We start from the raw sequence: 16136 nt of genomic DNA, 5'->3' as shown, positions 1-16136 counted from the left end.
GATGACGTGCTACAGACGTGAAAATTGACAGGAAAAAGATGCTGTGATATGCAAATGATTAGCTTTTCAGAGTATTCACGCAGGGTTGACGCCGGTGCCAACACCTACAACGTGCTCACAAGAGGAAACTTTCCAACCGATTTCTCATACACAAACAGCAGTTGACCGGCGTTGCCGGGTGAAACGTTGTTGTGATGCCTCGGGTAAGGAGGAGAAATGCGTACCATCACGTTTCCGACTTCAATAAAGGTCGGATTGTAGCCTATCGCGATTGCGGTTTATCATATCGCGACATTGCTGCTCGCGTTGGTAGAGATCCAATGACTGTTAGCAGAATACGGAATCGGTGGGTTCAGGAGGGTAATACGGAACGCCGTGCTGGATCCCAATGGCCTCGTATCGCTAGCAGTTGAGATGACAGGCATCTTATCCGCATGGCTGTAACGGATCGTGCAGCCACGTCTCGATCCCTGAGTCAACAGATGGGGACGTTTGCAAGACAACAACCATCTGCACGAACAGTTCCACGACGTTTGCAGCAGCATGGACTATCAACTCGGAGACCATGGCTGCGGTTACCCTTGACACTGCATCACAGAAAGGAGCACCTGCGATGGTGTGCTCAATGACGAACATCGGTGCACGAATGGCAAAACGTCATTTTTTCGGAAGAATCCAGGTTCTGTTTACAGCATCATGGCTGGCTCTGAGCACTATGGGACTTAACTTCAGAGGTCATCAGTCCCCTAGAACTTAGAACTACTTAAACCTAACTAACCTAAGAACATCACACACATCCATGCCCGAGGCAGGATTCGAACCTGCGACCGTAGCGGTAACTCTGTTCCAGACTGTAGCGCCTAGAACCGCTCGGCCATTCCGGCCGGCCACAGCATCATGATGGTCGCATCCGTGTCTGGCAACATCGCGGTGAACGCACATTGGAAGCGTGTATTCGTCATCTCCATACTGATTATGGTATGGGGTGCCATTGGTTACACGTCTCAGTCACTTCTTGTTTGCATTGACAGCACTTTGAACAGTGGACGTTACATTTCAGATGTGTGACGACCCATGGCTCTACCCTTCATTCGATCCCTACGAAACCATACATTTCAGCAGGATAATGCACGACAGCATGTTGCAGGTTCTGCACGGGCCTTTCTAGATACAGAAAATGTTCGACTGCTGCCCTGGACAGCACATTCTCCAGATCTCTCACCAATTGAAAATGTCTGGTCAATGGTGGCCGAGCAACTGGCTCGTCACCATACGTCAGTCACTGTGGTATCGTGTTGAAAATGCATGGGCAGCTGTACCTGTACACGCTATCCAAGCTCTGTTTGACTCAATGCCCAAGCGTATCAAGGCCGTTATTACGGCCAGAGGTGGTGGTTCTGGGTAGTGATTCCTCAAGATCTATGCACCTAAATTGCATGAAAATGTAATCACATGTCAGTTCTTCTATAATATATTTGTCCAATGAATACCTGTTTATCATCTGCATTTCTTCTTGGTGTATCAATTTTAATGGCCAGAAGTGTATGGTACCTTTACGATATATGTGAAATTGTATCTTATGAAAACCACTACCACCAAGCATATGATACAATGCATGTTAAAAGATTTCATACCGAAATTGGGAAAACCACAGAATATCTTGACAGAGAATGCTAAATATTTCACTGGCCGCATGTGGAGAGCGTTTTTACACAACCAGGACATCAAGCATATATTAGTTGATCGTTTCCATCCAGAAGCAAGCCCTATGGAGAGAACCCTCCGTGAACAGGTTTATCAGAACCTATATCCACCAACAACACACAAATTAGTATCTTTATTCGAAAACATACACAACAATTTGCCACATCCGTCAACATACACACCTCATGAATTGTTATTCAGTACTTCAGAGCTTAATGAATGGATAACACCACTGTCAAAAATACCATGCAATGGTAAAAGTCACGATGATAAGATAAAGGACGTGATCAATAACATGACCAGACGTGCTCATCAGCCTAAGGTACATTATGACAAGACGATAAAGAAAATATTCCAGTATCAAGTGAATGACAGTTCTAATTGAAACCATCCTAAGTCTTCATCAATAATAAAGAAAAATAAGAAATGGCAAATGCTCTATACAAGACTGTACAAAATAGTCCAAATGCCGCACAATTTCAGCTACCTGATAGCGAATTTGAATAATGGGAGGATAAAAGGATTATACCCTCACAAAGACCTAAAGAGATTTATTGAACCTGGAAAGATAGCATAAGTAATTTATTGTATTTTATGTCTAGTATGTAAGTTTTGGAAACATTTCAGTATATATTTTGTGTAGTATAAGAATTTTGCTTCGTGCTTGTGTTTACTATGTAATAGGTGTGATGCATATGTAAATGAATGATTAACCCATCAACATTTAAATGAATATAGAGAAGTTGAAGGACCTTAAGTCCAATGATGAAATTAGCTTAGAACAATACCTGCAAATACGATCTGTCTTTCAACTAGTAGTAGAATTAGTAGGTCTAGAGTTTGATATGTGCCATGCTGAATATTTAATTAGTGAATGTAATGAATATTTCAATTTGTCATGGGAATAGTGACCACTAAATGAGAGATGTACGCACCATAATGCTGTAAACACCATGTGACATCGATGATGGTGCTGTATTGTAGAATCATCGGAACAGGACATTTGAGAGTATAGCCTAGCTCAATTTCAGAGCTTTTTAAATACCATTTCAAACGTCATTGTAGGATACGCATTTACGCTAATGGTTTGTGAAGCAAGAGCATGTGTAGCGGTCCTAATCATAACATGAATATATAATATGACAAATTTGTTACCAATAAGCGTAAAAAATATTGCAAAGTCAGTCCAGAGTCCGTTGCATGTATAATGTAACAATTACCAGTATGAAAAAACTTAACAGGAAGTGATAATTGCTCTGTAAAGTTGGTATAGGATATTTCTGTATACAACCAGATACTTGTGTCACTATATAAACTCACAAACCAAGAATCATGTAATGCAATTTTGTCAAAGTCATGCTGTAAGCCGTACTAACAAGAACTGTAACAGTGTGTTGGTATTTGCGAATGAAGTGTGAGCTTTGAGAACTGTATTGGTGATAAACTTCGAGAGTGAACACTTATGTGCTGTGCAACGTTAGCTGTACGAAGTACAAACATTGGCCAAACGTTTGTGTGCAGTGAAATAAAACACAAAACTGTGATCAGTGTGTGTTTTGCAGACAATAATTTTAGTTTGGACGCTACCTTCAGTGCTCCAATAACATTAAGATGCTATGCACAGCATAGTGGGACGTTAATGCAACGACTAAGGTGGGACAGCATCGGACACTGAGACTCCATGCGAATTAGTTGCATCAGAGATGTGAAGGGCTTAATCAGGCGCCATATCTCCTGCAACATTCAGCACCAATTCGTGCAAGTAAACTAAAAATGACAAGTGACAGAGCCTGTGCCTCGACGACGCAATATTGTACATTAATCCGTTCATACCCACAGCTGTAACATCTAATGATAAGTTACACGACATATGTACATTTGTTGCATGCTTTGAGCGAGACAACATCCTCTCCCGTGCTGAGAACGCGAGCGAGCGGTGCGTAGCCACACAACAATGCTGACGCACCTGGCGGACAGAACAAGGTCGGTCCGGGATTCGATTACTGATCGCCGGCTCCAGACAAGAGTGCAAGCAAGAAGACAACCGTTTCCATCCGACGCTCCATAGCAACGGGCACGAGACATCACGATTGCGCAATACAACGCCTTCGACACTACCACGTGAAGAGAAATTCGCCAATTACAACCACCTTTAACATTACGAGAGACTCATAAAAGAACACATCTCAATAAAAATGAACATGTGGTACCTATGTATTTGTTCTTTTTCAAAAAGACTGTATGTGATTTATGTACCTGTAATGATAAGAGTATGTATGGTCATTTGTATAATTAATGTAATGGGTGAAATCTACTAGGTCTACCGAGGTTTTTCTGGGGTTTCCCTGCGGCCCGCGGCCAAATGGAAGAGCTTATTGTACTGTGTTTATCCCCAGCTATGATGTATGAAAGATACTAAATGAATAAACCTAAACGCACAAGACTGTGAGTGAAGTGAGCGGAGGTTATGAACGAACGACATAAAAGTGACACTTGTGGGCTACAAGGACCAAACATTTGGGAAGTGTGTTCCTTGTAGCCCAGGGGGCTGTATAGTGTCCCTTTTGAATTATTAAAGCCGATATATTTGAAGTAAATAATAAAAGGACTCTGAAAAATATTATATGGACATAAATGATAAATTAATTATGAAAATGTATTAAATTAGCTTCAAGGAAGGACTATATCGATTGGAATGTAAGGAAAAGACATTATTTATATTAGATGAGATCGTAGTGCATAACGTTCTCGTAACTAACATTATTATCTTTTTCTTTACATGTAAGAGAAAAAAGATATTTAAAATCACTTCGAGTCAGATCATTTCTTCTGCTGTACGGTATGTAAGGTACGCTCGCTATTGTAAAGCGGTAGCTTTTGTTCTATTTGTTCTCGTACGTAGCGAATAATGCAAGTGTGTATTCTGTGCTTAGTGGAAAAATATTTACAAAACGTGAGTGCATTGTGTTACTTAAAGAGCCCATGCAAACAATTCTTCCTGAATTAATAATTGCAAGAAGTTATTTAGCATTTTTTTCAGTCTCTGCGAAGCGAGCAGCGGTGATCTTTGACTGGCAACAATTGGCCACCATTACGCGGCGTATTTAAATTTATTTTTTTGTGTAACTTATCACCACAGCCGGAGCAGAAAGAATCATTTCAAGTTATTCAATTAACTAAAATGCAAAGCTTAACTAATTTTATTTCGTCAAAAAATACATACTTTCAAAGATATGATTTATTCTAGGTCAGCGAACTTAGTAGCCTGCGTTACATTTCGCGATAATTTGAAACATAATTTAATATTTATTTTTGGCCACCTATATATATAAAATCCCTTTCTTGTGTTTCACTTAATAATAATAATGATTAATAACCACAGAAAGGAAGGGATAATATAGACGCTACATAAGCAACACTACAAACCGACATAGAAATATAGTTCGAAAATAGGTGTTACAGACCCACAGCAAACATGGACTGGGATTGCCAGACAGAGAACTGAACCTCAGTCTTTCCTAATGCGATTGCATTTTGATGACCACTGCGCCACTTCGCTCACTGAAAACAGTTCATTATTCATTGTTCTTCTCCGTTGGAGATTGTGTGCCAGATAGGGATTCGAATCTGGATCCCAGTCTGGGTATAGCTTGCTCTACTAAACAGTAAAAAAATATTATTCCTGATAGAACGTTGTTCATTGTAGGCACATGGAACCCGAATGTTGCAAATTGGAAGTCTTACATGATGCTGAGAATGTCTCACTGACGTCACGGAACTGTTGTACGCTTCGCCTGTCAGACCATTCATTAGACATCAGTCAACATTATAGCTTAGTGAGACCGGTCAACATATGTCATTTTCGTTGCCTTTTGTTTTTGAGCCGTCAGTCTCCTGACGAGTTTGATGCCACTGTCTACGATGTCTCCTTCAGTGAAATCTCTTCACGACATAGTAGTACTTACACTCAACGTCTTTAGCTATTTGTTGTATATATTCCAACCTCTGTCTTCTCCAATTTTTGCCCGCTACGGCTGCCTCTAGTGTTTATGGAAGTTATTCCGTGACGGATTAAAGCTTGTGCTGACATGATCCATTGCTATTGACGAAATAAGAAGTCTGCTGAGAAATGATGGAGGAATCAAATCTCAAAGGCACTAGGAAAAAGCAATGCAAGTATTTTTCAGACCGCTAACGTCTATTTCTGTCTTACTGCAACCATGCTACAGATGCTCCAGTTTTACTGTTGAATCCCCACCACGCAACGCCTTGTGAAATCACAACGCAGTTCTATCGTTGTCTTTGTACATTCTCCGATGCCCCGAATTTGAGTACTACCGCCCTCTTAACTGTGCGTGACAATTTGGCGACGGCCTGTTCCAGGAAGTCATCGCGCCAGGACAGCAAAGAAGTCCCGGCTTGTTCGAGTCCAGCAGGGCGCCTGCCACCTCGTCGTGTGACGCTCCAGACTTAAAAGACAAACAGCTGAGAAAGTTTAAGCGTACAGGTTATACATATTAGATGGCCTCCACGACAGAAATAAGTTTCAAAAAAATTGTCCCGGCTACAACAGACATCAGTGAGGTCGTCAGTCGCGCCAATAATGTCACTCTGCGTCGCTATTATACACTACTAGCCATTAAAATTTCTACACCAAGAAGAAATGCAGATGATAAACGTGTATTCATTGGACAATATGTGATTACATTTTCACGCAATTTGGGTGCATAGATCCTGAGAAATCAGTGCCCAGAACAACCACCTCTGGCCGTAATAACGGCCTTGATACGCCTGGGCATTGAGTCAAACAGAGCTTGGATGGCGTGTACAGGTACAGCTGCCCATGCAGCTTCAACACGATACCACAGTTCATCAAGCGTAGTGACAGGCGTATTGTGACGAGCCAGTTGCTCGGCCACCATTGACCAGACGTTTTCAATTAGTGAGAGATCTGGAGAATGTGCTGTCCAGGGCAGCAGTCGAACATTTTCTGTATCCAGAAAGGCCCGTACAGGACCTGCAACAGGCGGTCGTGCATTATCCTGCTGAAATGTATGGTTTCGCAGGGATCGAACGAAGGGTAAAGTCACGGGTCGTAACACATCTGAAATGTAGCGTCCACTGTACCAGCTGCCGTCAATGCGAACAAGAGGTGACCGAGACGTGTAACCAATGGCACCCCATACCATCACGCCGGGTGATACGCCAGTATGGCGATGACGAATACACGCTTCCAATGTGCGTTCACCGCGATGTCGCCAAACACGGATGTGACCATCATGGTGCTGTAAACAGAACCTGGATTGATCCGAAAAAATGACGTTTTGCCATTCGTGCACCCAGGTTTGTCGTTGAGTACACCGTCGCAGGCGCTCCTGTCTGTGATGCAGCGTCAAGGGTAACCGCAGCCATGGTCTCCGAGCTGATAGTCCATGTTGCTGCAAACGTCCTCGAACTGTTTGTGCAGGTGGTTGTTGTCTTGCAAACGTCCCCATCTCATGACTCAGGGATCGAGACGTGGCTGCACGATCCGTTACAGGCATGCGGATAAGATGCCTGTCATCTCAACTGATAGTGATACGAGGCCGTTGGGATCCAGCACGGCGTTCGGTATTACCCTCCTGAACCCACCGATTGCATATTCTGCTAACAGTCATTGGATCTTGACCAACGCGAGCAGCAATGTCGCGATACGATAAACCGCAATCGCGATAGGCTACAATCCGACCTTTACTGAAGTCGGAAACGTGATGGTACGCATTTCTCCTCCTTACACGAGGCATCACAACAACGTTTCACCTGGCAACGCCGGTCAACTGCTGTTTGTGTATGAGAAATCGGTTGGAAAGTTTCCTCTTGTGAGCACGTTGTAGGTGTCGCCACCGGCGTCAACCCTGTGTGAATACTCTGAAAAGCTAATCATTTGCATATCACAGCATCTTCTTCCTGTCGGTTAAATTCCGCGTCTGTAGCACGTCATCTTCATGGTGTAGCAATTTTAATGGCCAGTAGTGTAGATTATTTTCAAAAGGCATGCATCTCAGTCATCATGCATGCCGTAGCACAGTAGCCTCCTAAATGTTCTGCCAATAAAACGCAGTCCTTGGTTCACCTTCCCCACAACATTTTCTGTGTGTTCCTCCCAGTATAAGTTGTTCGTAATTGTAATTCCTAGCTATTTAGTTGAATTTACGCCCTTTAGGTTTGATTGATTTTTCGTGTAATCGGAGTTTATCTATTTCTTTTAGAACTCATGTGGATGACATCACACTTTTCATTATTTAAGGTCAACTGACAGTTTTTGCACCATACAGAGATCATTTCTAAATCATTTTGCAATTTGTTTTGATCTTCTGATGACTTTACTCGACGATAAACGGCAGCGCCATCTGCAAACATCCTAAGACAGCTGCTCAGATTGTCTCCTAAATCGTTTGTGTAGAGTCTTGTACCTCAAGGAAGCAAGAAAGATGATGTAGTTATGGGTGGCCGGCATCCTCTTTCTACAACACAAATGCATATGCAGATTAATATGGTTCTTTATTTACGTGACCGGGAACATTTACTTAACTTGAACAGAGTCCATGTTTGTGGTACAAGCGCATCAGTAGTAGTCCTGCTACAGTCACTAATCTGGTCGCTGTGTACTGTCGTAACCTGTGATGTACTAAACCTGCTCTGTGAGGAAACAGACAGACGCCTAATTGGATGATTGACTGAGTGAGTAAGTGAGTGAGGCCCTCTGGTCGGTGGCGGCGGCTTAAATACAGGGTGTCCGAAAAGTCTTTCCCTGATTACATAAATTGATAACTCAGGCTAGAAGTAAGATGCAAATATGAAACTTGTGTCGAATTGTTTACAACTATCAAAGTTTTTTCTGTTTTAGATTCGCAGTACATAAGTAGAGGATGAGGTGCAGTGCCCAAAATTCCATGTTAACCAATCAGGAGAAGGCACAGTGTGTCCTGTGATACCATAAGACACGATCACCAACCACAGTGCAGAGTCACTTCCACACAAAATTTGGAAGGAATCCACCTGATGTCAAGAGCATTAAAGCCTGGTATGAGAGGTTCAAGAACACAGGATCGGTTGCTGATCTTCCGAGGTCTGGTCGACCGAGAACCTCAGTAGACAGGGTGGAAGCTGTAAGGCAGTCTTTTCTGCGAAGTCTGAAGAAATCGGTGCGCAGGGCCTCACGTGAATTACAGATGCCAAAAAGCTCTCTTCATGACATTTTACAGAAACGTTATTGTTTCGTGCATACGAAGTGCAAATCGTTCAGGCCTTGTTGCCCAATGACAGTACACGTCGATATGACTTTGCGGTCAAAATGCTATCACGTATTGGGGGCGATGATGGTTATCTCAGACGAATTGGCTTTTCCGAAGAAGCGACCTTTTTTGTCAATGGAATAGTGAATCGCCATAATGTGCGCATTTGGGGTTCACAACCCCCTGGCGAGGTCATGGAGTGCACCAGAGGCAGTCCAAAGGTGAATGTTTGGTGCGCGCTATTGCACGATCGAATCATCGGGCCATTCTTCTTCGCTGAGGCTACCATCACATCTGCAGTGCATCTGGACATGTTGCAACTGTATGCTGTTCCTCAGCGGCTTCAGTATCACCCTGATGTCTTGTTTCAGCAAGACGGTGCACTGCCTCATTGGGTTTGGACGTCCGTGCCAACGGTTTGGCCTCCACGCTCTCCTGACATAACACCATTACACTTCTTTTTATGGGGTTATGTGAAGGACAAGGTCTACCGAACACGTGTACCAGATCTTGAAACCCTGCGGCAATGGATAACCACAGTCATTGAATCGATCCCTCCAGTGATGTTGGCTAATGTGTGAACGGAAATTGAATATCTCCTAGACGTGCTACGTGCTACCAAGGGTGCTCATGTGGAAGTTTACTGAAGTGTGAAAAAAACTTTGATAGTTTGTAAACAATTAAGACACCAGTTTCATATTTGTATCTTACTTCTAGCCTGAGTTATCAATTTATGTAGTCAGGGAAAGACTTTTCGGACACCCTGTATATGCTGTCGAGAGAGCGTTGTCGGCGTGTTGCTTGTGATTGTGTCTCTAGCCTCTCTTGTGATAGGCGCGCTTGATCCAGCACCTATTAATGGATCTTCGCGCTTCATATTTGCCGACCGTTTTGCCGGCGACAGCTTACGCCAGCACATTTTATATAGATACGGAACAGCAGAGGGCCAATAACACTGTCTGAGGGAATGCCAGAAATCACTTCTGTTTTACTCGATGACTTCCCACCAGTTACTATGACCTTTCTGACAGGAAATCAAAAATCCAGCTACATAACTGAGACGATATTCTATAAGCATGCAATTTGATTACTAGCTGCTTGTGAGGTACAGTGTCAAAAGCCTTCTGTAAATCTAGAAATACGGAATCAATTTTAAATCCCTTGTTGATAGCACTGAACACTTTGTGTTTCACAAGAACGATGTTTTCTAAACCCTTCTTGACTATGTGTCAATAGACCATTCTCTTTGAGGTAATTCAAAATATTCGAACACAATATATGCTCCAAAATTCTGCTGCATATTAACATTAATGATATGGGCATGTAATGCACTGTATTACTCATATTGCCTTTCTTGAATACTGGTGTGACCTGTGCAACTTACCAGTCTTGGGTATGGATCTTTCGCCGAGCAAATGGTCGTATGTGAATATTAAGTATGGAGCTATTGCATCAGCATACTCTGAAAGGAACCTAATTGGTATACAGTCTAGACCGCAAGGTATGCTTTTATTAAGTGATTTAAGTTGTTTCACCACTACGAGGATATCTACTTCTAAGTTAGTCACGCTGTCAGCTGTTCTTGACTAGAATTCTGGAATATTTATTGCGGAAGGTTCTGTTTAGTAACTCTGCTTTAACAGCACTGTCATCGGTAGTATTTCCATTGCTATCACGCAGAGAAGACTTTGATTGTGTATTGCCGAAAACTTTACATAGACCAGAATCTCTTTGGATTTTCTGCCAGGTTTCCAGGTCGGCAAATATGAAGCGCGAAGATCCATTAATAGGTGCTGGATCAAGCGCGCCTATCACAAGAGAGGCTAGAGACACAAGGTTTTGCGCTTGTTTAAGTCTGGTAAGCTTTTTTCCTTGCTTCTGCAACATTGTTCTTACCTGTTTTTATTTATTTTTTTTTTTTTTGGATAAGCTCCATCGTTTGTTGATTTATTTGATATGAATCTCTCGATTGCTGTCGATACTATTTCTTTGAATTCAAGTCACATGTGGTCTACACTGTCATTGTTAATTTGGAAGGAGTGGGGATAGTCTCTATTGTCTCTGAGGACGCACCAAGCTAATTTTTATCTGCTTTTTCGAGCAGATCTATTTTTCGTTGCAGCTGCGATTATAGGTAGCTTTTATCAGGATGATATCTTCTTCCAGATGACGACCATCTGCAGTAGGTACCGAAGCGTTGAAGTTTTCCTTTTCATCATGATCAGTTCACATTCAAAATAAACAGCTTATGCCTAGTTCTCTATTGTGATCCAATAAAAGTAAATGGTAGAAATAACTTCAGTATATTTCAATATTCGATGTGTGATAGCACTTCTGCTGCTGTGAGCAGAATTTTATTCCATTGTCTTTTATTTTTTTTTATTTTTTTTTTAGTAGACAAAAGTTTACCAACACCTATTTTGTTCCAGTCTGAATGAATATAATGCAGAATGTCGCTAAGGTACAGGGAGACGGAACTTCAGTGTCCTTTAACCCTAGGCCTCCAAGGCCCTTGTATGTCTCCATTAAAAAAAAATTCTGTAATTTTTTTGTTTCATTTCAAACTGCTTTCCAGTACTCTTTCACTAACACTGTGACATTCCTCCTATCAAGTCTGAACGAGATACCTTTTTAAGTTCTTGTTTATAATTCAATACGTTTACCCATACTCCGTGAATGCGTAAGCAGGGCTTCAGAAGCGCTCACACATTTATAAATGTTCTTTAGCCTATATTGTCTTCAACATTTGTTTGGGAGCAGTTATTAATTCAACAATAACTGTAGTGGTATTTCCAGCAACAGGAGTGCCAACAGCAGCAGTAGCTGTAGTAGTAATAGTATAACTAAAAAATAATACACACTACTTTCACATATTGGCGATGTCGGTGTACAATTGATCTTTTTGCTATCAAATGTTTTATTATTGTACAGTATTGTTATCCTGTGCTGCTCTTGTCAGCCTCATTGTTACTGTAGTTTGTTTGTTGCTGCAAGGCCCACATTGTTACGAGTATGACTCGTTTAGTGCTGCACAAGCTGCTGTTCGAGAGACACCTTTTGCTATGGCTTCGACACGCAAAGCAAGAGAGTCACTACGTGCAAATGCAGCTAATTTTGAAAGTGTTGTGGCTCAGTGGTTTGAAGAAGATGATACTTGCGAGGAAGGAAATATTTTTGAAGATGCAAGTAGTGAAGAATCAGCCAATGAACCTGCAGATGTGAATATTGAGGCAGATGAAAGTCCTTCCGATAATATTACTTGATCAGAGTTTGAAAATGAAGAACCACCACAAAAAAGTATAGAAGACCACACATGCGTTGGTCAGAAGGGAACGATTTGGAAATTAGATCCTCCTACAACTTTTCGTACGCCTGTCCATAATATCCTAAAGAAGGCATCTGGTCCAGCCCGTGATTTGAAAACCTGTAAACGTAAGGATGGCTTGGACTATTTCATCTCCAAGGAAATACCAGAGCAAATCATCAACTGCACAAATATTGAAGGCAGAAGAGTGGCTGCTTTACGTGGTAAAACGTTTAGCTTGCTGAAATGGAGGGTTTTCTTGGTCTTTTACTACTTTCTGGTGTTGAGAAGATTTGGGATGTCCCTATTAGAGAATTATTCTTGGATGAAAAGGCAAACCTACATATAAGGCCGCCATGTCAGAAAATAGATTCGAGGATATAAGGAGAATGATTAGATTTGATGACAGGGGTACCCGTGAAGCTCGATCTGCAGATGACAAACTTGCAGCTGTTCGCTATGTATGGGAACTATTTCTTGACAAGTGTAGAAATGGAATGATTCCCAATGATTCGCTCACAGTTGACGAACAGCTAGTCCCATTCCGTGGAAGATGCAGCTTCACCCAGTATATGCCCTCTAACCAGCCAAGTATGGCATAAAAATATTTTGGCTATTTGATGCTACATCTGCATATGCTTTAGACGGTATTGTTTACACGGGAAAGAAGCCCCATGAACCTATTCAGAAAAATCTTGGATTGAATGTGGTGAAAGATCTTGCTAAAAGCATTGAAGGATCGTCAAAAAATATTACTGTTGACAACTTCTTTACTAGTGTGCAGCTGGCAGAAGAGATGCTTCAGAAGCAAATTACAGTGGTGGGAATAATCACACAAAATAAACCAGAAATTCCTAATGAGATGAAACCATCTGCCTCAAGAGCGATTCATTCCTTTTTGTTTGCATTTAGAGGTGACATTACAATGGTGAGCTATATTCCCAAAAACAAGAAGTCTGTAGTTCTCATTAGCACAATGCATCATGACAGAAACATTGATGAAACTCGTGCAAAAAAGAAACCAGATATAATGAAGTTCTATAACTCTACGAACGGTGGAGTAGATCAAATGGACCAGAAAATTCGTTATTACACTTGCAAGAGACAAACAAGAAGATGGGCATTTGCATTATGGATGAATATGATGGACGTCGCAGCAATGAACAGTGAAATTTTATTTTCCGCCCAACATCTGACATACCATAGTGGAAGAAGTGATAAAAGACGTTTGTTCCTAAGAGATTTAGCAGAGGAAATGGCAAGACCACTAATGGAACTTCGTATTCAGATCCCTAATCTTCCAAAGAAAATCGTTGATGCCATGCAAAGATGTGGTGTTCAAAAAGATGTCATATTGCCGAACCAACTATCTGTTTCAGGAAAAAGAAGAAGATGCAATTATTGTCCATATAATAAACACAGGAAAGGTGCTATGACATGCATTAAGTGTAAAACCAACATTCGTAAGGAACATAGTGGCGTTCTTTGTGCTTCTTGTTTGTCACATGTTGAAAACCAAGAAAAATGCAATTTTATGTGAACAATGAATAATAACTTTTTGTCAAAATATTGCCTATACACATAATATTGTCAATATGAGTATGTTGTAATTGAAGAAATTGGTTGTAATGAATGTTATAAAATGTAAACTGCAACTTATAAGTGAATTAATAAAATTATTTGTATATGTTGTATGTAAATGGATGTAACTAATAAAAATTCACTCTTAGAGTTTTTTTAAAAAATTAATAAAATGTTGATCAGGCCCACCAGTTCCTGTTACTGTATCTTAGGAATCTTTCAATATTACAATAAATTTGACAAATAAATTTAACTCCAAAGAATGATTATATGAAAAGAGGAAAATTTTAAATTAGGGCAGAGCCTTGGAGGCCCTGCTTGCATATTCATTCATGCGTGTTTTCGGCACGATGCATCCTAGGGTTAACTGGATACCAGTGCACCACCTCCAGCGAATCGAGAACATGGACCTTCTCACAAAGAAAGCAATGAGAAAAGCGTTTAATTGACTTCGAAAGTAAAACTTCGTCAAGCGACCAGAGTAAAAACCCTAAGAGGTTTTGCTCGTATGTAAAATCAGTAAGTGGGTCAATATCATGCATTCATTCACTTAGTGACCATACTGGCTCCTAAACCAAAGAAAATAGAGAGAAGGCCGAAATACTGAATTCCGTCTTCCGAAACTGTTTTACCGCGGAAGATCGTGAACACAGCCCCTCCTTTCAATCGTCGTACGAACGTCGAAATGACGGATTCTGAGATAACCGATATCGGAACGAAAAAAAAAGAGAAACAACTACAATAGCTTAGTAGTGGAAAGGCGTCAGGACCAGATGAGATACCTATAAGATCTTACAAAGATTATGCGAAAGAACTTGCTCCCTTTCTAGCAGTAATTTGTCCTAGAACGCTTGAACAACGAAAGGTACCTAGTGACTGGAGGAAAGCGCGGGTCACTCCTGTTTTTAAGATGTACCTTTGTACAGGTGCACACAATAGGATATTTTCCTGTTAGAAACATGGTTCGGATTGTTGTTATTCGAAGTGATTATAAGATTCAAATCGCATTTGCAGCCAATATTCTCACAAAATATTTCTAATTTTTATGTCATTAAAGCTTAAAAATTATTAAACATCAAGATTTAACAACGTGATCGAAAACGCTGTGTTATTGGCTGACACCCTGGTGGCGTCTCGTCACTGCATTTACGTACGGCACATCTCCTGCAAGACGAAAACTGAATTTCGGAAAACGTTTTTCACTGTCGCATCTACATGTTAAGGCCTGATGCAGAGTTGCTAGCCCAGTTAAATATGGCTCCTGGCAAACAGCTGTTATAGTGTTTTGATTTAGTCAGCACAATCGCTATTTCTCTTCAGTTAGACGAGGTGTAAACAGCTTCGGTGTAATATTTACACTTATCCTTCACTGTACAAAAAGCCACTCCGTCCATATCAGCCGAAAATTTGTAACAACAAGACGAAACCTGAGAGCCCAAGCACGTTTCAAAACCGGTTGCTTTTACATGGGAGCGAAAATCGATAGCGGAATTCGAAAATGGCAACCAGAAGCGGATTTCCAGAATCGATATTGCAGTGTTTGCATTACCACCCAGAAGCGGTATTGGGAAATCGGTTTATGAAATCCGTTTTTAGAAGCCTCATGTAAACGGGGTGCGTGTGTTACAAGAATGTTAGCAGTAGTTACTAGGTTTTTACGTACGTTTTCTGAAAATAATTCAGTTATTTAGTAACGGTTAACGATTAACTGCTTTGAACTAGCAATAGAAAGGAATTTTGTGAACGCTGATAGTGGAAACCTTACCAAAACTGACGCGTTTATGGTCCACTCATTTAAAGCTGCGATATGTGCAAGGACGGACATTCTTTTCCCTGTTCCCTGCAGCATAATTAAACCCGCTCCAAACTAAGTAACTGTGGCACTTTTGCATATGGGTCTGTATCTTATATCTAGGTTTTCGACCATCAGTCGTGAAATACAATCCAAAGAACAATAAAATTATTTTTGGCAAATCTTGGTGCTGGTTTCCCCTGTACAATATACTCAACAGAAGTACAGCTAAAAGGGCGGGACCTGTTGCGCAGTGTATAGTGCGTGTATTATATGCACAAAGTTGACACTGGCGCGATGGCTGATGGGAGCGACTGCAAAGCCGCTCTCATCAGCCACCGCGCCGGAGTGTCAACTTTGTTTGTGTGTTTAATAATTACACATAAGAAGAACGCAGTTTCGCCCCTGGGAGGGTCACAAAGTTTTAAACAAAATATGAAAATCGCACCAGCAAGAACTAATTGTAGCACTTGTTTCGATG

The sequence above is a fragment of the Schistocerca nitens genome, chromosome 2, assembly GCF_023898315.1.
Source record: "Schistocerca nitens isolate TAMUIC-IGC-003100 chromosome 2, iqSchNite1.1, whole genome shotgun sequence".
In the NCBI taxonomy this organism is placed as follows: Eukaryota; Metazoa; Arthropoda; class Insecta; order Orthoptera; family Acrididae; genus Schistocerca; species Schistocerca nitens.
This window is presented reverse-complemented; position numbering follows the sequence as displayed.